Consider the following 21,158-nt stretch of genomic DNA (forward strand, 5'->3'; position numbering starts at 1 on the left):
GGTGTTTTTCCAGCCCATGCTGGGAAGGTATTCTCCTTCTTACTAGCCTATTGATGCCGCCAATCATTTTAGGAGGTGTTCCATTTGAATAGAAGAAATGACACTTTCTTCTATTCAAATACCAGGCTGAGGTATCTCTGAGTTATCCAGCCACCTCCCTTCAGGGGTAACTGAAAGGCCACTGGAAATGTTCAAAGATGTGTCTAGACTTCAGAAACTCTGATGCTCCTTGGCCTGGTGTCCATACCAGGGTATTAAGAGCCTGGCTTTCAGGATTTTGAACTTGGCTAGAAATTATCTTATTGAACCATAAGATCTTTCCTTTTTCTTTTTTTTTTCCTTTTTGTGGCTGCACCTGTGGCATATGGAAGTTCCCAGGCTAGGGGTCGAATCAGAGCTGCAGCTGCTGGCCTGCACCACAGCCATGGCAACAATGGATCTGAGCCACATCTGTGACCTATGCCACAGTTCACAGCAATGCCAGACCCTTAATCCACTGAGTGAGGCCAGGGATCAAACCAGCATCCTCAAGGACAAAATGTCGGGTTCTTAACCTGCTGAGCCACAATGGGAACTCCAAACCAGAAGATATTTCAGTGAATGTTGAAAGGATTAATCTTTTTAAGTATGAAAAAATGCTGAAGATTTTTATATGGTAGTTGCAACTCGATGAGAGTGAAACATTTTTGAAGTGAATACAAACTGTAAACTCTAGATTTGTGGCAAATACATCAAACTCCTTGATCCTTAAGTTGCTGCTTATTAGATCGAAGTTTGGAGACAGTAGTTGAAATCCTTTAGCTCCCCAGAGCCAATCTTGAGAATGCTTTCCTTCTCAAACTTCAGGATGCATCAGAATTTCCTGGAGGGCCCATTAAGACATCGAGCACTGAGCACGACTGCAGAAATTTCTGATCCAGTAGGTCTAGAACTGAAAATTTGCATTATTCATGAGTTCCCAGTTGATGCTGGATGCTGCTGGTCTGGAGACCATGCTTTGGGACCACTGTGCTAAGGGCATGGGCTGTAGAATCTGGCGTCTATATTAGACTTTTACTATACTACTCATGGTTCTGGACCAGGGTGTTGACATCACACAGAAGCTTTTTAGAAATGCAGAGTCTCTGGCCTCACTCCGGACCTATTGTTTTTGGATCTGCATTTGATAAGATGTCCAGGTAATTAGTATGGACAGGAAATATCGAGAAGGGCCACTCTCGAGCTCTCTATGTGTGTTTGTCATTATTCAGTAACCTGTGAATTATCCTGGATTCACAGGACAGAAAGCTCTCTGAGTCACGCCTAACTTTCCATTTGAATCCAGCTCTGACTGAATAAAGACCAAGGACTTCTGGAGAATCAGCCTAGCACAATATGGTATAGAGTTTTACTCATCTCTCATGCGTTTCTCATCAAAGAGTGGACTGGGACCTATAAAAATGGCCAGCGAACAGATTGAAATGGCTTCAGCACACAAATAAGCTTGCTTTTGTCACAGGAAGCAAAAGCCCAAGGAGAGACTCTTGTTTTTCTGAAATCATCCATGTGGTGATTCCTTTTGGGCCAGAATCCCATGAACCAGGCGGGAGCACCTGGGTGTCCACCTTTTAGCTCCGGCGTACAATTCTATGGAGCAGGACTGACAAGGCTTCTCTTGGCAGGGCTAGCCGCTGCTCTCCCTGTGTGGAGGCAGGTGTTCAACATCAAATAACACTGCCCCGGACCTGAGCAACCCCGAGAAAAATGTAAATGAAACTAAACAGTTATGATAAGACCCAGTGGACCACCCAGTCCTCCCTGCCCCAATTCATCTGCCCCCCTCCACCTCCCTTCTTTGCTCACAGAGCTGAAAGCCTGGAAGTGTCTTTAGAATTTCAAATGCTGTTTAAAAAACCAGACTCCACAAACTTCAGAAATCAGGTCAGGGACTTCCCATTGTGGCTCAGCAGTAACGAATCTGACTAGTATCCATGAGGATGTGGGTTCAATCCCTGGCCTTGCTCAGTGCATTAAGGATCCAGCATTGCCATGAGCTATGGTCACAGGTCACAGACGTGGCTTGGGTCCGGCATTACTGTGGCTGCGGCCGGCAGCTACAGCTCCGATTCTACCCCTATCCTGGGAACTTCCATGTGCTGCAGGTGTGGCCCTAAAAAGAAAGAAAGAAAGGAAGGAAGGAAGGAAGGAAGGAAGGAAGGAAGGAAGGAAGGAAGGAAGGAAGGAAGAAAGAAAGAAAGAAAGAAAGAAAGAAAGAAAGAAAGAAAGAAAGAAAGAAAGAAAGAAAGAAAGAAAGGAAAGAAAAGAAAGAGAAAAGAAAAGAAAGAAATCAGGACAAATTTATCAAAGGCCCTGGGCACAAAGGACTTTGCCCAGAAGAACCCATCAGGAGATCTAGTGACGGAACCAGGTGGCAGATTACAGTTGACTAAATGTGCAGATTTGGTTACTGAGTCCAACACTTAGTGCTTCTTTCACAGGTTTGCATTGTTCTAGCAAAGCATCCATTCAACAAGTATATACTCAGTGGTAAGGTCTATGGGAAAATATGAAAGTGAAGCCTCTTGTAGGGGAAATAAATATGAAGATAAAAAATAGCACGCAGGGTCGAGAGTATTCAGGACCAGATGGCTAGGTCACCCAGGAAACCTTGCAGAGATAAGGGTGCAGATCTCTGAGATAAAGGGCCATGGCAGTGTAAGCAGAAACTGGGAACTGGGGTTGTTGTGGATGTACTATCTCTCGGTGTCCCTTGATTTTGATTTCCAATGAAAAGCAAATTTCCAGCCATCACAGGGTAGTTGGACTACCCTGAGGCCACCAAGCTAAAACTAATCTGGAGAGACCATGAGACTACATGAAGGGGGCTGCTGCCTAGCCAGGCCTGCTGTGACAGCTCCAATCACCTCCTGACTGCTATTGCAGGAGAGCCTCTGAGCAGATGTCACCCAGCCAAGCCTTTCCTCAATTCCTGTCCTAAAGAAACTTAGAGATATAATCAAATGATTGCTCTTGCTTTAAACCATTAAGTTTTGGAGTGACTTGTTACACAGTCATTGATCAATAGAACAGTTAAGAAGGGAATGAATAGGTCGATGGCATAGAGAGTAACTGGGATCTAGGGCTACTTTAAACAGGGAGACCTCAGAAATCCCATCTCAGGAGGAAGATGTGAAGAGTTTGGAAATGGGCATCCCAGACAAAAGAAAGAAGCCAAGACCTGAAGGGGGGAAAGGACTAGTCACAGTCATGGAAGCCAGCCTGACTGGAATATTGGAAGTAAAGGGAAGAATGAGGGTGGAGATGTAGGCAGGAGACAGCTTTGCAAGGCCTTAGAGACACTGATAGGGGTTTGGGTTTTGGTTAAAGCGTATTAGAAAGTCCTTGGGTGACTTAAAGCTCCTAGCTAACATTAGTCCATACCTGTTATTCCAGCTGCCTTGGTTCCAAAGCTGTCCCTTCACAGGCCACAACTCCCTTAATGCATAAGCATTAATGCAAATAATAGGCTTCCACGTTCACTGGAAACCAAAATCGAGTGACATCAAGAGACAGGACATCTACAACCCAATCACCACTTTCTCTTTATCCTGCCATGGCCCACATCTCCTTCATTCCAGAGACTGGCACTCTCTTCTCTATAATTCCTATACCACTGCCCCAAAGCAGGTGTGCATTCATTGTTCAGCTGACTGTTGAATGAATGCCCAAATGTCAGGATAAATGGATGCTCAACTCAGTTCTTCCATGGAAACTAAAACACATCCTTTGCAAAATGGTCTTCCCCCTTTGACAACTCCCCCACCACCCCACTTTCTAAAGGATGGAGCCATGACTACCTAGCAGCAGGAAGAAGTCTCCCCTACCCTCTTCTTCCTTTTAAGCGGACATTCCTCCAATGCTGTTTAGTTCTCATTCGAAACATACAGACGTCCTGAGCTCTGCCTGTGTTCCCAATAGGGCCTGGCTAGTCTTCAACAATTATTTATCAATGGATTGGTGGATTGTTGTAAGTGTTCTTAATACTATATCCCTGATGAGTCAGGACTTCCTGGTCCTAATGTCAGGCTTTAGTGTGTAAATGAAAAGAAAGTGTATAGGAAGGAACCCTCTCCCACCCCTTCATCTTCATTCTTTGATTATAGAAATTATGATTCATTAATTATAGAAGTTAATGAGAATTCTCTCATAGAAATGTAGGGCTGGGTTTATTTTGGTTTTGTTGTTTCTCAAACTCTGGTACTCAAACTTCCCTTTTTTTTGTCTTTTTTTGGTCTCTTTTGTTGTTGTTGTTATTGTTGTTGTTGTTGCTATTTCTTGGGCCGCTCCCGAGGCATATGGAAGTTCCCAGGCTAGGGGTCGAATCGGAGCCGTAGCCACCGGCCTACGCCAGAGCCACAGCAAGGCGGGATCCGAGCCGCGTCTGCAACCTACACCACAGCTCACGGCAACGCCGGATCGTTAACCCACTGAGCAAGGGCAGGGACCGAACCCGCAACCTCATGGTTCCTAGTCGGATTCGTTAACCACTGCGCCACGACGGGAACTCCTCAAACGTCCCTTTTAAGTCGATATCTCTTTACATTTGTGTTTAGTGTAGTACATGGATATGAATCTTTTTTTGAAATCTATCGTTGGGGAATCAATTCGGGAAGCACTTTACCATGGTCTCCTAAAGCAAAACAAGCAGAGGTATAGAGTTCCCTTGTGCTTCCGTGGATTAAGGATCCAGTGTTGTCACTGCAGTCACTTGGGTTGCTGCTGTGGTACGGGTTCGATCTGGGGCCAGGGAGTTTTCATGTGCCACAGGTGCGGCCAAAAATAAAAGAAAAAACAAACAAAAAAAACAAGCAGAGGTTAAATATTGTTTTAAAACAGACTTCTAAGAGACAAAGCAAGTCCTTCTGCACAGTGAAACAAGGGAGTATAGAGGCCAGTGTTCACATATACCCATGGAGGGATGGGGTAGAAAGTAGGTAAAAAATGTGAGTTCCCATTTAGGATGATATCACAATGCTTTATGAGATAAATGCACAGACCTTCCAGGGTCTCTGTGTTTGATATTCAGCATGCCTTTGAAAAACCCCATGGACTTTGTTTTTACCAAAGTTGGTAACATGGTGAGTGCAGATAGATAACGAGCAAACTTACCAACAAAGCATGATTGCATTGTCGTGTATTAAACTCATCATCAGAAATAAATGTTTGAAAACAAAATGAAAATAAATATTATCATGAACTTGGTTGTCACGTTGTGGGAGGCAACCCAAATACCTAGAAATTCAGAGTGATTAAGTCATTGTAATTTTAATCAGTTTTTTTTTTTTTTTTAAAGGATAGACAAATTGCAGTGAACTCCAAGTTCTCCTTCTTCTTTTCCCTTTGCCAGAAACAACCAATATGGTCTATTATGCCCCAGAGAGCCTGGGCCAGTTTGGGCTGTTAGACTGCTAACGAATGTTATTTCCTTCCATGAAACACCATTTTCAAAGCACTTTCAGTACCTCCTTTCATCTGATGTTTGAAAAATGTGGCAATTATCTGTATGTCCATTTCCTCAAACATGAAATGTGTGTAGAGGATGAGTTCTTCCAAATATTAGTCCTCAAGGGTCTGTTGAATGTGACATTGGAAAGACCACTGGGCAGGGACTGCTGAGATTCTGACTCAGTTTTCACTGTTGGCCCAGCAACTCCATCTCCATGTCATTTTCCAGTCCCAGTTTATCTTGGGCCTCGACTTACGAACACAGATTAATTTACATAGTCATCAATTTATAGTTGTCTAGTTGGAATAGCACATGCCCTTGAGTTACATTCTGAGGTCAAACAGATATAAGAATGGACTTATCGGCCCATCTACCGCATACTCTCTGGTTGAGTCACTTTTTTTTTTTAGGCTGAGTCACTCTTCCTAGAAGAATGCTGTTGCTCGCTTTTAGGCTATCCTTCAAATTCAGGTATATTTCAGCTTCAGTATCTATTTAGGGCTTTTCCTCTTGCTCATGTCCACAAAAGAAGACAGCATTTAGCTGAATCCTGTAATTCCTTATTCTAACAATTTGGAGGTTACCTTTGAAGGAGTTGGAATGTTGCTACTCAAAGAGGGGTCTGTGGGCAGCAACATGGAATGACCTGGGACCTGATTAGAAATGCAGGCTCGCAGGCTCCACTTCATACTTAGGGAATCCAAATTGATGTACCCAAGGTTCCTCAGGTAACTGGTAAGAAAGGACATTCAGGTTTAAGAAGCACTGGCCTAAAAGACAGGGTACTACTTAATAGGGCTGAAAGTTGGCAATCTGGGTCAGGCACAGGATCTGAAGTTGAAGAAATGAACAGCCTTTTAGAGGTTTGGTGATGCCCGCTGTTCAAGGTTTTGGGCACTAGGGGGTGACCTTGGGTTGCACAGCTAAGTGAGCATGGATGGCCCCCACCCACTCTCCAGGAACCAAATGGGCATCTTGAAATGATGTAGAATTAAACTTTTTTTGGGGGTGGGACTCTTGTATTAAGTTTAGTCCAGTTATCACATAATGACTGACATTTATTTAGCATGAACTATGTGCCAAGCATTGTGCTAAGCCTTTTACATGAATGGCTTCATTTAATCCTCAGAGGTACAATTATTGCCCTACTTTAAAGATGAAGAAATTGGGGTCTGGGGAGGTTGGGAAATACATTTACGGTCACACAGCTTCTCCTTCCCTCTATCAACAACCCTCCAGGGCAGGCCTAATAGAGCAACCAACTGTAGTCCCTTTAAACAATTAGAATAGAAGAACAGAGAATTACATTAAAATTTGGTGCATTTTTGATGTGCTTTCTTTGTGAGGCAGGAAAGCAGAGAGGTCATTGCACGGGCTCTAAAATTATTCTGTCCAGCACAGGAGCCATTGCTAAGGATGATTATTGAGCATTTGAAATGTGGCTGCTGTGACTCAAGACACAAGTGTTTAATTTGCTTAATTCTAATTAGTTTACCTTTAAAATCTGCTACTTCATTGTGTTACTGAAAAGCTTTTAAGTATGTTTGGAATAGCTTAGGTACATGAATCTACGTTTTCAACTATCAAGTATTTTTGATAAAATTTTGTGTCTCAGATAAATGAGGAGTTTGGGATTAACAGATACACACTACTGTATATAAAATAAATAGACAGCAAGAACCTACTGTATAGTGTAGGGAGCCGTATTCAATATCCTGTAATGAACCATAATGGAAAATTATGAAAAAGAATCCGAAAAATATACATATAATGTAGAATCACTGAATCACTTTGCTTTATACCTGAAACCAACACAACATGCTAAATTAACCATACTTTAATTTAAAAATGGTTAAAAAAAATTTTATGTCTGAATGAAGTTATAAGTGTAGCATACACACTGGTGTTCAAAGATTCAGTATAAAAAAGAATGTATGATATTTCCTGAATAATTTATATATTGATGACACATTGAAATGATCATATTCTGGGTACCTGGAGTTATGTAAAATGTACTGTGAAAATTAGTTTCACCTGTTTCTTTTTACTTTTCGAATGTGGGCTGCTAGAAAACTTTGAGCGATGCATGTGGTTCACCTAATGTTTGTGTTGGACACTGCTGCTCCAGAGCCAGATGGTTGGGTTCAAATCCTCACTGTACCGCTTAATAGTTGTGGGAACTCTGTGGGCTTCCATTTCATTTGCAAAATGGCATAAAAGTACCTCCCTCACACAGTTGTTGAGAAGGTTAATGAGTTAACATACATAAAGTACTCATTGGGTGACAATTGCCTGTAGGCCTTTTGTGTCTCTGCAAGACTGGCAAGCAGAAGCACCGAATCCCTTTGTTCTAGACTGTCTTATCAGGGGTGCTTGCATAGCAGACAGCCTTGGAAAAATAGTTGTAGCTTGTGTCTCTAATGCAAAGATCAGGTGGGTTTGCCTACTGTCTATTATAAAATATGTGGTCACCCTAAGCTCAAACTTCCTCTTCTGAAACTCACCACTACATGTGCGAGTATGATTTGGCCTTTTCTGCATCACCCTATGGGATCTGGGGCTCAGAGAACCAGCTACTGATCATGGCATTGCTGTGAGTAGTAAGCAGTCCTTTGTCTCTGACCCAGGCATCTGGTGTCTTCTGCCAGTATCCATGAAATTGTGGCAGGCTAACCTGTCTGCTTCACTAAGTAGTGTGGAATCTCAGCCTCTTCACAGTTTTTGATGGTTCTTAGAATAGGTGCCTGGCACATAGCACTGTGTGTTAGATATTATTACTACTGCCTCCTGACTTCTATTTAATTTAGCTGAATCACTACTGTCTTGTGACTTTTATGTCCGCTTCCACTTAGGGTGAGAGCTTTTTCTTATTGTCTCGGGGTTTTTTTATTATTAATTTTTTTAAAAAAATTGAATTGTAGTTGATTTACATTGTGCTAGTTTCAGAAGTACAGCAAGTTGATTCAGTTATACATATTACATATATATCTTTTACATATATAACCTTTTCCCTTATAGGTTTTACAAGATATTGAGTATAGTTCCCTGTGCTACACAGCAGGGCCTTGTTGTTTATCTATTTTATATATAATGGTGTGTGTATGTTAATCCCAATCTCCTAATTTCCCCCTCCTCCCTTTCTCCATTAGCAACCATGTTTGTTCTCTGTCTTCAGTATGCTCTCTTTGGACCTCTGGCATTCCCACTGGCTGTGCCTTATTGCTTACCCATCATGGTGGCTTCAGGTTGCATGAAGTGAAATTGTTAGAGCTGAATCTTATGGCTCAGGCTAATGGATTTTGTTTTCTCTCTCTAAATATTGTTTCGTACTGCACCAAAATTCTTCACCTCAAGGAGAATTTTCTGGAACTAAATACTGAGTCACATCATGCACTTTATGCCCCTAATTCCTCTGACTATACTTTCTCTAATACAGATGACAGTTTGGCACAAGACAAGTGTCAGCCATCCACCTTCTCTCTACCAACAATTCTGTGCATCTAATGCTACTTCTTCACCTGTGTACACTCAGAGATGAGCTTACACATGATCACTGTACATATGCATAATAGATTGTGACTCTACTATAAAACGATACCCAGAGTTAAGCATTTTATTGGTTTTGGTCAAAGGCCAATGTAAAATATTTTAGAGCAAAGAGTATGTACAATTACTATTTGGAATAAGCTACAGGATCAAAACAGAACAAAGTTGAAGGGAATGTGGAACATTTCATTGTGAATGAAAGGGATAATCAAACACATCATCAGAATGTTTTAACTGAATTCTCTGAGTTGCCTTTAGCTCTGGTTTTAAAAGTAGCCAATATAAAAAAAAATCTTATTTTTATTTATTTATTTTATTTTTTGTCTTTTCAGGGCCATACCTGTGGCATATGAAGGTTCCCAGGCTAGGGTTGAATCGGAGCTGTAGCTGTTAGCTTGCACCAGAGCCACAGCAACACAGGATCCAAGCTGCATCCGCGACCTACACCACAGCTCACTGCAACGCCAGATTCTTAACCTACTAAGTGAAGCCAGGGATCAAACCCTCATCCTCATGGGAACTAGTCGAGTTCATTACTGCTGAGCCACAATGGGAACTCCAGACACCTTATTTTTATATTGGCAACTTAAACTTAATTAAAATTAAGTAAAATTAAACATTCGGTTCCTCAGCTGCTCCAGCCACAGTTCAAGTGCTTGATGGCCTATGGGGCTCATGGCTACTATATTGGACTGTGCATATATAGTACATTTCCATCATCACAGAAAATTCCATTGAAGAGCCCTGTTCTCACATTGCATAGATGTTTGAATCAGAGAGTAAGTATTGTTCTCTAGCAAACAGCATGGAAATTTGCTTCCAAGGTGTTTTGGACATAATTCTAAATATGTTTACAATTCTGAGGAATCTGATTATACCTTGGTTTTAAGATAAAGATATAAAACTTTATCTCTAAAAGTTCAGCACAACACAGAACTCATTTTCTATTTTGTAAAGGGTTGTATCTTCAGTTAAATCTATTTGCTCATTGTGGGAGTTCCTGTAGTAGTTCAGTGGTTAACAAATCTGCCTAGCATCCATTAGAACACAGGTTCTATCCCTGACCTTGCTCAGTGGGTTAAAGATCTGGCGTTGCCATGAGGTGTGGTGTAGGTTGCAGGCACGGCTTGGATCTTGCATTGCTGTGACTATGGTGCCGGCCAACAGCTACAACTCCGATTCAACCCCTAGCCTGGGAACCAACATATGCCATGGGTGCAGCCCTAAAAAAAAAAGAAAAGAAAAAAAAAGAAAAAGAAAAAGAAAAATTCTATCAAGCTCGTTGTGATATTTTCCTTTTTAAATATCTTCTCTTGATAGAAATCCAGTTTGTTATTATTGCATACATATATTTTTTATGGTGCCTATTGCTTTAACAACCCAGTTGAAGTTTATTTTGAACAGATAGAGGAATTGCAACATACGTAAAAATATTGTACTTGTTTGTGTGATTATGATGCTCTTGCAGCTGTAGTAACAACAGCAAGCAGGTCCAGTATCATAAGGGTAAGTGACTGCCAAGTACAAATATTTACTGTGCTGTTCTGCATTCTACTCAACTGAATGCAAGCCTGGAAGGAAGATATAGGATATACCATTGTTTCCTTTTTGGTGACAGAAAGCCCTGTTCCCATCAATAGTCTTTTCCAGTATGACTATCCTGTCCTCGTAATGAAAACAGTCTATAAACTGTCCTTTAGATCTTTGCTCTTCAAACTGTGGCCTAGGAACCAGCATTAGCATCACTTGGGAATTTGCACAGAGACACTGAATCTCAGGCACCCCCACCCCCCAACATACTGAATTAGATTCTGTATTTTGACAAAGTCCCCAGGTGACTGGGAGCACACTGAAGTTTGAGAAACCCTTCTTTAGACACTGAAAATGAGACCTCAGTGTGTCTGATGTCATTTCCGGGGCACGATGTTTGTGGGTTGAGTTGTATCTCCCCTCAAAGTGCCTGTGTTGGGGTCCTAACCCTCAGTACCTCAGCATGTGTTCTTACTTAAAGACAAAGTCTTTACAAAGGTAATCGAGCTAAAAGGAGATAATTAGGGTGAGTCCTCATCCACTGTGACTGGTGTTCTTATAAAAAGAGGAAACCTGGACACAGAACTGTGTGTGAAAGGAAGAATAAGTGAAGACACAAGGAGAAGATGCCCTCTACAAGCCAAGGAGAGGAGCCTGGACCGGATCCTTCCCTCGTAGCCCTCAGAAGAAACCAACTCTGCCAATACCCTGATTTCAGACTTCCAGCCTCCACAATTATGATGCAAAACATTTCTGTTGTTTAAGCCACCCAGCCTGAGGTAATTTGTTAGGGCAACCCCAGGACATGTGGTTATGCTTCCGTCTGTATTAGGACTTGTCTGCCTTTTAGATGGTGTCTACTGCCAAGCATTTATGCCTTTGAATCTCCCCAGAATGTGGTGTCTGTCAGTCAGGTGGGGTGCCTGTAGCACCCCTCTTGGGACCACAGCTCATGGAAAAGACAATTTTGTTTCTAACAGTTAGAAAACTAGATATTAAGGATCCTGGAGAGAGGGGCAGCCTCCTTGTTACAGTGAGATTCTTCAGAGAGTTCCTGTTTTGGCTCAGTAGGTTTCAGTAATATCCATGAGGATGCAGGTTGAATCCCCAGCCTCGCTCACTGGGTTAAGGATCCAGCATTGCCACAAGCTGTGGATAGGTCATAGGCTCGGATCTGGCATTCTTATGGCTGTGGTGTAGGCCAGCAGCTGTATCCCTGATTCAACCCCTAGCCTGGGAACTTACATATGCTTCGGGTGCAGCCCTAGAAAGCAAACGAAAACAAAAACAAAACAAGCAAACAAACGAAACAGTGAGCTTCTTCAGCACAGAGAAAATCATGGCCATAGATCAGAGAATGGTTTAGAAATTTAGAGCGAGAACTGCAAGAGACACCAAAAGATTTGAGAATGAACCAGACTGAGGTGGGAGGAACAGAAAAAGGAAGTTCAGAGGGACACATTCAAGAAAGCAACAAAGAACCACAGGGTGGGAGGGGAGGAGGCTGGGCAAGTGGAGAAAAATGAGTAAGAGTCTTTTCGAATTATTTTGCCATCACAGATGAATGATACAGAGCAGTTAATGGACTCCTTCTTATCCCAGAGGTGCAATTTCTAATCTGCAGTTTACACAGATCCTGGGATTCGGGATAGCTAACAAGACCTGTCAGAGCTGGAAGGAACCTAAGCCTCTTGTTTTACACGTCGGGAAACTGAGTTTCCAGTGCACTGAGCGCCTAGCGCAGAATCACCCTGCTCAGCAGTTGGAGAAACAAGCCCAGGACCCACATCTCGCAGCCCTAGCCCAGGGCTCCTGCCAGCGCACCTGGCATACATGACTTTGGGTAGCCGTCGATCATAGAACAGAGTGTCTGTGATTATCTAACTTGCTTTACATGAAGCACATGGATTTTGCACCAAGTAGTTGTAATTATAAGGCTATAAATATGTCAGAGGGATCTGATGACATCTTATTAAATTACAAGAGTGAGCTCAAGTAGTTTCTGATGTGGGCATAGTCCCAAGAGGAATGAGTTTTATAGTCAAGTTCCACCCAGGCTTCTCCCTCCCTCTCCTGGCCCCCTCCTTTCCCCTTTTAAATTGTTTGTTTTAATCAGAGAAAATGTAAATTATGAAAATACAGAAGAAATATTGCATTCAAATTCCTTTTTCCCCCCTTTGATGCTTTTGTTTCTTTGACTGATGGTAGAATTTAATCTTCAGAGAGACCTTTTTAGGTCTGTTCTCCAAATAGAAAAAAAAAAAAAAAAAGTATTCTTTTCTGAGGAGATAATCAGCATGACTGCTATTGTATGTTGTACACCCAGTGGAGACACTTCATTAGTCTATAAAATTCTTTTTTTTTTTTTTTTTTGCCATTTCTTGGGCCGCTCCTGCGGCATATGGAGATTCCCAGGCTAGGGGCTGAATTGGAGCTGTAGCCACCGGCCTACACCAGAGCCACAGCAACGCGGGATCCGAGCCGCGTCTGCAACCTACACCACAGCTCACGGCAACGCCGGATCGTTAACCCACTGCGCAAGGGCAGGGACCGAACCCACAACCTCATGGTTCCTAGTCGGATTCGTTAACCACTGCGCCACGACGGGAACTCCTAGTCTATAAAATTCTGAAACAAAAATGAGTGTAAAAAAGTAAGTTCATAGAACTTGCTCTCACATTAGCTGTCAGACTCCTGAACTCACTGGAGACTGACAGGTTTAATAGTACAAATGTGAGCTATGAAAATTCTTAGTGACAACTGTGGGAATGGCCTTTTCCATTGGCAGCTGCCTGAGTAGTTGAAGGGTTCTATATCGGGTTTGGAGGTAAGAGCCCTCTGACCACATCTTGCTGTGATCACATTGGGATTCCAGGTGATGGTTTTTTAAGGCAACCTCCTAAAGGAGACCTCATCCTGTCCCTTTGTAAATGCCATCCTGCACTCTCTCTTCTCATCTGAGTCTGTCACTCTCATTAATATATGATCAATTAGGATCTTAAAAAGGGAAACAGAAAGTACTTCCAGTGTTTACCTCAAAGGGAATTTAATTTGGGAGATTGATTGCATTGGTGACGGAAGAGCTGAGAAGCCAGTCAAGGGACAGTGAAGGTACCCAGAGAGATTATTACTATCAGGAAAAAAAATTTTCCATCTCTAGGCTGTCATATACATATTATTATTTTTTACTTTTTAGGGATGCACCTGTGGCATATGGAAGTTCCCAGGCTAGGGGTCGAATGGGAGCTGTATCTGTGACCTACACCAGAGCTCGTGGCAATGCCAGATCCTTAATCCACTGAACTAGGCCAGAGATCAGACACGCATCCACATGGATACTAGTTGGGTTCCTAGCCTGCTGAGCCACAATGGGAACTCCTATATACTTATTATTATTATTTTCCTTATGGCAGATATGCAGGAGCTGCTCTACGTATGTCAGGGATTCTAGAAGTAGAAGGCATACCCTCAGGAGACTTAGTCTGGGTGGAGAGACCAGGCATGCATAGGAAACAGATTGTGATTAAGGGCTAAGCTGTTAGGACAGATTCTGGAAGGGCTGTCCTTGAGGGAGAGAGACCTCTAGTGCTTTCTGGACCATTGAGAAGTGAGCCAAGGGACACTTTTCATGGTGTCACTTTCCCTAATTTAAAACCTCTCTAGAGTTTAGGATTCAGTCTGTGAATAAGCACCTGTAACATTTTTTATACTCTTGGCAACAATCACCTCTTAGAGAGAAAGAGCATCTCCTTTCAATGAGTCAGAGATATGTTTGTTCAGGAAGAAAGGAGATTGAGATGAAAGCATTTTGCTCTTCTTAAGAATGTTGGCAGATTTAAAATTCGTGTTCAAAATATCATGGCTGACCTTATACAAATAACCTTGATGGGGGTAACTGAAAGCAAAATGGCAAGATCAACCAAGTTTTAAGGTATCTGCAGTCACCTTTTTCTTGTCTCTCTCTTTCCACATGCTTCTTCCCTTCAATTTGGACACTCATTACTCTTAATTGCTCTTTTACATTCTTCACTTATTAATTCTTACTTGGAAAGATCAGATTTAAGTCATTTGCAGCTAGAATAAATTGAAGCCAGTATAACATCTTATGGCTGCCTACTATTTGTATGTGATGAAACTGCCTTATGCCTTAACATTGGCATATATTTGGGGGAGTAAAATTTTAAAATTAGAATGTGAAAAATGACAAAAGGCAAGAATATTTTGAACACATAGTTTGGGTATAGAATATTTTAAAAATAGTGTTTATATGGTCAGTATATATACTTAGGAAGAATTTTTTTAAATGCTAAAATAAAAAAAGAATTTTAAAATAGCACATGTACATCGAGTCATAAGATAAAGTTTAATACATTTGATCATGTTAAAGGACACAAAACACAGCCAATCTAACCAAATTTCAGGCATGCATTTACATAAATATATTAAATTAAGAAAAGAAATTATACACTTAAACATCCTTTTCACCTAAAATCAGTAAATCCACAGATCAACAATAAAAACCAATTCTCTGCATTTATCACTTCAAGATACAATTGTTCTATTTTAAAGATAACACAAATACACTTGTTAGAATTTATATGCATTATACATATATTATATATTACATAGATAGTGTGTATACATATGTCGTGTTTGTACAGATAGATAAATATATATACATGGGTGTGTGCACACATACAGATACACACAGATGTACTTTAGGCCATCTGTACTATTGCTGGATTTTGATATTGAGCTGAATTGGAGCTAGTTGGATGTGATTATTGTCTTTTGCTTCAAACACGTTCATCATACCCATTGGGCTCACAATCCCCCATTGTAAACATCCTTGCCTTTTCCATAGCACATAATCACGCCGGGTACTTCAATAAATATTTGTTGAATTAATGGATGGATGGATGGTTGAATAATAGAAGACCAATCAAAGAGACATGAATATTATAGTAACTTGGTTAAGTAAATCAGATTAATTCAAATTTAGAAGGATTATCTGAGCCAGCGACTTTGCATGTTACTTTTCCAGAAGAACACTTATAGAGATTCCAACTAGTACATATATTAACTCTGCTCCCTCAAATGTGTACCCACTTTCATTAATTGTTTCCACAGCCTTCTGCCTCTTATTAACAGAAATTCCAGCAAAGTATCTTCTGTGAGTAAAGCTATGGACAAATTACCCTAATTGTCAACAATCAAAAGGAAAACGAACAACTAGGAAAACCAAAATGTGTTAGAAGAATGATGAAGTTAACCATTCTTTAAAACTGGGCAAAATTACTCACGAATAAAGGCAGGAAAGATAAGGGGTGTTCTTTACAGATTTATTTTATGCTTATTAATTATAATGACTTGCTGTTTTTTCATTTTAGAGGGGTTTCTTTTAAATAAATAGTCTTCTTTAGCATGTCCTAGGGAATCAAGCTCCAAAAATTCCACGGTACCTCAGTATCATTTATCTCGTTACTACATTGTTCTTGGTAAATTGCATGTCCAAAAAGTGTCCTATGAATATAATGATATATGGGAAATACCTGATATCTTATAAGGTTGTCAATTTGATTTCTCAATAATAGTATTATGAAGAGAATGCATTAATAATGTGTTAATAGATTAGGTTCTACTATACATAAACTCTTAATTTACTCTATGAAAGTCATTGTTTCTTATTTTAAGAATGTAAGATAAAGAAATATCCAGCATATCTTTTGGGCATAGACTGCACCAAATCTGATCCCATATTGTTCTATGTGAATGAAAACTCTTGGCTAGTTATTTTTAAGTGCAAAGGGAAATGTACAAGAATTAGTTTCTAACTGTGAAGACAGAGCTTATTTTCTATTTAGCCATTATGACTTCTCTGTTGCTGTTAATGTTCTGTTCTTTCTATCCTGTGTGCTAAAATTTTTTTTTTTTTACTTGAAAGATTATAGTCAGTTGAGATAACTCACCAAACATGTGTTTTAATTTGCTTGTATATGTATACACATATTTTGGTTTTAGGTAATACATGATCTATATATGTGAAAAAAAATGCTGACTGAAATGTGATGTCTGACTTTGTGACATACATAAGGTGTAACTTTAGAATTCATGTTGAGTTGATATCTTTTTTTTTTTTATGTCTCTGTGTATTCTGGCTTTAAAAAAGCAGTGACAAATTTTATGCCTGAAGTTTTATGTCAATACAAGGGATCATTATTTTTTACTTCTTTCAACCAACTTAGAGATGACCTATAAAAAAGAAAGCAAGGTAAATAATGGGCATATCTTGGGCTCACATTTAAGGGAGAATTTAGGAAAAGAGCTAATCTGATGAATGAGTAAATCCCTTCATAGCCACTAGGAAACAATGACAATGATCAAGAAGAAAATGGCACATTTTTTCATGCTCTCATGAGGACACTGTACTCTCCTAATCAGTTATTTTAAGGTAGTTTTCAAAACTCAGGAGTAGTAGAGAGAGAAGTAATGGAAATGCTTCTATTCTTAGGTTTCCCACCTTCTTTGCTACCATACTGATAACTGGAGGCAAGACTGATTTGTGTTGATGTGATGAAGAGAAAGAAAGGTAAGAGAACAAACCTATGTTTCTTTAGGATATTCTAAAGAAGCGCTTTCTAAAGGTATTGCCAGTAGTCACAGTAACAGGCCCACTAACTTCCTAAGGGTAATAAAGAAATAGGTACATTTTCTGGGCATGGAACTTCGGTATGAGTTCTCTATAATTTCAAGTCTCATCCCAGGAGTGGTGAAAAATATTCTGAAATCTCCATTGAGAAACTGCTTATTTTTCCCTCAGAGATTTGGAATAATTGTCTTTAAAATAGACTCTGTAGAGATGGTTGTTGCTTGAATAGGAGATGGCAACTAATTTTCCCAGCTGTTCGCTTGTGTTCTTGACTGGGATAGTCTTTGCTGTAGCCAAGATGAAACCCCAGCAGAACTGGAACATCCAGGCTGGTTGTCTTTTACGGTTTTTGTTACTTCTGATTGAAATAAGTCAGTCTAGTATGTTCACATTTGTCTACTGTTCTTTATGATATAGAATTTGAGCAATTGTGGTACTAGGAGGGGATCTTTTTCAAGAGAATAAAGAAAAGATCATAGCCAGCAAAATCAATAGCAGCCTGCCCCCGGACATCTTTATTATGGGTGTACTGAGGACATATCTGTTTAGTCAAAACAATGGAAATATAGGAGGAGAGAGGTTAAGAGGAGGAAGGAGATATGGGGTCAGTGGGGAGGAGAGAAGAAAAGAGATAGTATTAAAGACAAAGAGACAAAGATAGATAATACTATCATGGATGATATTCTATAGAGACACTCAGAAACTTTAATTTATTAATCAAATGCCTATGATATACCTCATTTTTCCTCTTAAAAATGTATGTTTATTTCCTCTTTTGTGTTACAAAGCCCCCAAAGTTAGACTAATAAAAGTTTAAAGACTACTTCAAAGGATGCTAGATTATAGCATCTAACCATAGCTCCTACACCTCGTGTAGTTTGTTTAGTTTATGATTTGGAGATAAAAACAATATCCAAAAAATGTTAAAAATTGTTAGTACATTATCATGTAATTATTTTCAAAGAAATAAGTAGTGAAGAAGTACCTGCTCTGAAGTATGTAAATGAAAAAGAGAATGGTTTTCTATTTAGGTTGTATGTTCACATTGTATGAAATAGTCCATTAATTAGAAAACTTCTGAGTGTTCTTTGTGATAAAATAAAAGATATTTTTTACAACAGCCACATTGAAACAAAATTCCAAAAAGAAAAGGTATGGATGGAAGTACTTTTTACTATCACTCAAGTTTCTTAAGTCTTCCCTTCTTTCCACTTTTATGGTGTGCCAATTCAGTTTTCTTCTTATTACCTTAAATTATTGGCAAGAAGAATGAAGTTCTACTAACCAGAACAAGAGTTTGGCAAAAGTGGTGGCAGAAAGTTTTTTTCCCAACTCTTTATAAATCACTATAACGGCATTTCACATTAAATTGACACCCAAAACTTAAGCACTAGAACGGACAAAGGGTAATAACCCACATTTTTCTGTTTACTTTATCTCATACATCAGCATTCTTAGCAAGGACATTTTTCTTCCATTCTGATTGTGTGCTTTTTGAACCCAGTAGATGTTGCCATTCATGTGATAAAACAAAATTTCCCTAGCTCATACTTTTTAACCAATTCCTACTTGCCTCTCAGCATAAATCATTTAATTCTCCAGTCATATATTTTAAAAATCTGCTTGAAAAGAAAGGTCAAAAAATTTTTTTTTGAAATGAGTACTGAGTTTAGAATATGCAGCTATTAATTAGCCATTGCTATTTACTTCTCTCCTAAGAATAGACAGAAATGACTCTAATGACTTTCTTTGCTGGGGTTTAATATTCTGGATCTTGTTATTTTAGTGACTCACACTAGAAAGGCAATGATACCTGGGGTACGTATGTTTTTCTAAGTAGTCTGAAACTCTTTCACTTGGGAAAGAATTGTATAAAAAATTGTGTCTGGTTAATTTAATATGGATATTTTTAAGTAGAAGAACAAATGGCAATAGAACACCTTTTCTTTTGGAAAGATTCTTTTGGGAAAGATGGAAAGATTAAAGATGTAAGAAGAAACGCTGTGTCTTTCAGATTTTGCTGATTATATAGCAGTATCCTTATTGTTTTCAGTGAAACTATGAACAGGAGAATGTGTAATAAAACTGCACAATTTGACAGATTTAGACAGCTGGCTCCCTCACAAGAAGTTCACATTTTGTTAATGTCACCCACGTTGAATAAGAGACGATTAGATGGTAAGGTCCATTTACAAAAATGGTTGTCAGGACATTTTTTTTTTTAATTGTAAAACTTTCTGTGATGGAATTCAGTAAAAGGGCTATGAAGAGAAAGCAACGGGAACAAAAGACCGCTATTAACCTACAGATGCAGGCTACTGCAGGGTTCACTGCAAGATTTGTCACTCTGTTGGGCCAATGAAGTGTTAGTGTGACTAGAAGGGACCACCCCTTTTCTGGGGTAAGAGGGCAATTTGGTCTCCATGCTCATTTAATCCTGAGACTTCTTTGAATAGACTGTCAATTGAATCTAAATTGTGCAAAATTATGCATGCACTTTTTAATGCAGGCTATTGTTCACTAAGCACTGCACCAAGATTTGTCAACCCATTTCCATTTAGCATGAGGTCACTTGAAACTTAAGTAATCATATATGGAAGACAAGAGCAGTGTACTTAACCAACCTTGCCACATTGTGGTTTCTCACTGTGCTTCAATTGCAAAAGCTTTAAAACAATAGAGAAACACTAGCTACAAGATTTTATTTTAGCCTTTTAATTGAGGCTCCTATTCCCAAAGGTAAGGAGCACGTTTGGGAAGTCAGTGTGTGTGCATAATGTGGCCTGCGCTCAACTATTTAGATTCCGGAGGAACAGATGTTTAGAGAACGACAACCTATAGTGGGTGCCCACGTGTCATGAGCCGATGTTTTTTCAGTAGTGCAAAGAGGCCTTATAATTTTGTTATAGTCCAAATGTGGCAGACTGGCCTCAAAAACCAGGAAGAAAAACGTCTACCAGACTTTTTGCAGTTTTAAGTTAGAACATGACATTTCTTGAAAAACCTGAACAGAACATTTACAGAAAATTTATTCATACATGAACCAAAGAGGATTTTCATTGAGTTCCAAAGGAACGTATACATTAAAAGTCATATCTGGCAAGAATGATCATATGAAAAATTTGTACAAGTGACAGCTTACATAGCCAAGGTTTGTTAAAAACGAGTGAACTCTTCTCCAGTGAGGTTCCCCCGATTCAGTGTGAAACCTGCAACATTTGAATCACAGATACTCTGACAGTCTTGCTATGGTGAAAAGCACTTTACAAATGTTTAATGCTGGAATTTTATAAAGATTGGTTGTTTTCTTGCTTTTTCATCCGTCATTAATGATTACATGTTGGCACAAGGATGCATTGCTAGATTAGATCCACAGCACATTAAAGACTGTTTGCTTTTTCACTCCCCTTCTTTCCAATTAGGTTGGTGAAAAAGGTAACTTTAGTATTTTACAGGACAGGGTAAAGGTGTTTCATCTAGGTGATGTCTATATTATAAAAATAAAATAAAAAATATAAATACGTAACACAAACCCAGTGCCTACTGTTAAATAATTATACAATAAAAGCAGACTTTTTAGGAAGACTGGTTTTAGAATATGCTGTTATGATTTAATTATAAAACACTTGAAAACAATCTTGAAGTTAAGCTAGAGTAACCAGATTGCTCCACCAATAAAAAAGGCAAGTGGGTAACATTCTGCAATTGGATACATTGGTAAGAATGAAGATTACAATTTTATATCAAGTTGCCCACTGAGAAATTCATCAAGGAGTTCTGAAATATTCTCTCATATTATAATTCTTTAATATAAAAATATGGCCTTTTTAATTAAATTCATCAGATTGCACAGTAATGTTTTAAAACTCCATTGAAGTTGACTTTAGTGATTACAGACAGAAAATTCCTGGGACGTCAAATAACATCTTCTGGTGACATAAAAATTCC

The 21,158-nt window shown here is 39.4% G+C and overlaps 1 long non-coding RNA gene across 1 annotated transcript in view; it reads left to right on the forward strand.

The window, feature by feature from the left end:
• The window catches only part of LOC125137674 (uncharacterized), a 109,981-nt gene that overhangs the window by 76,619 nt on the left and 12,204 nt on the right, over positions 1 to 21,158 (forward strand). The window contains exon 3 of the long non-coding RNA XR_007137473.1: positions 17,073 to 17,150. This is a non-coding gene — a long non-coding RNA (uncharacterized LOC125137674). The remainder of the gene's footprint in view (positions 1 to 17,072; positions 17,151 to 21,158) is intronic.

Source organism: Phacochoerus africanus, chromosome 10, assembly GCF_016906955.1.
Source record: "Phacochoerus africanus isolate WHEZ1 chromosome 10, ROS_Pafr_v1, whole genome shotgun sequence".
Taxonomy (NCBI): Eukaryota; Metazoa; Chordata; class Mammalia; order Artiodactyla; family Suidae; genus Phacochoerus; species Phacochoerus africanus.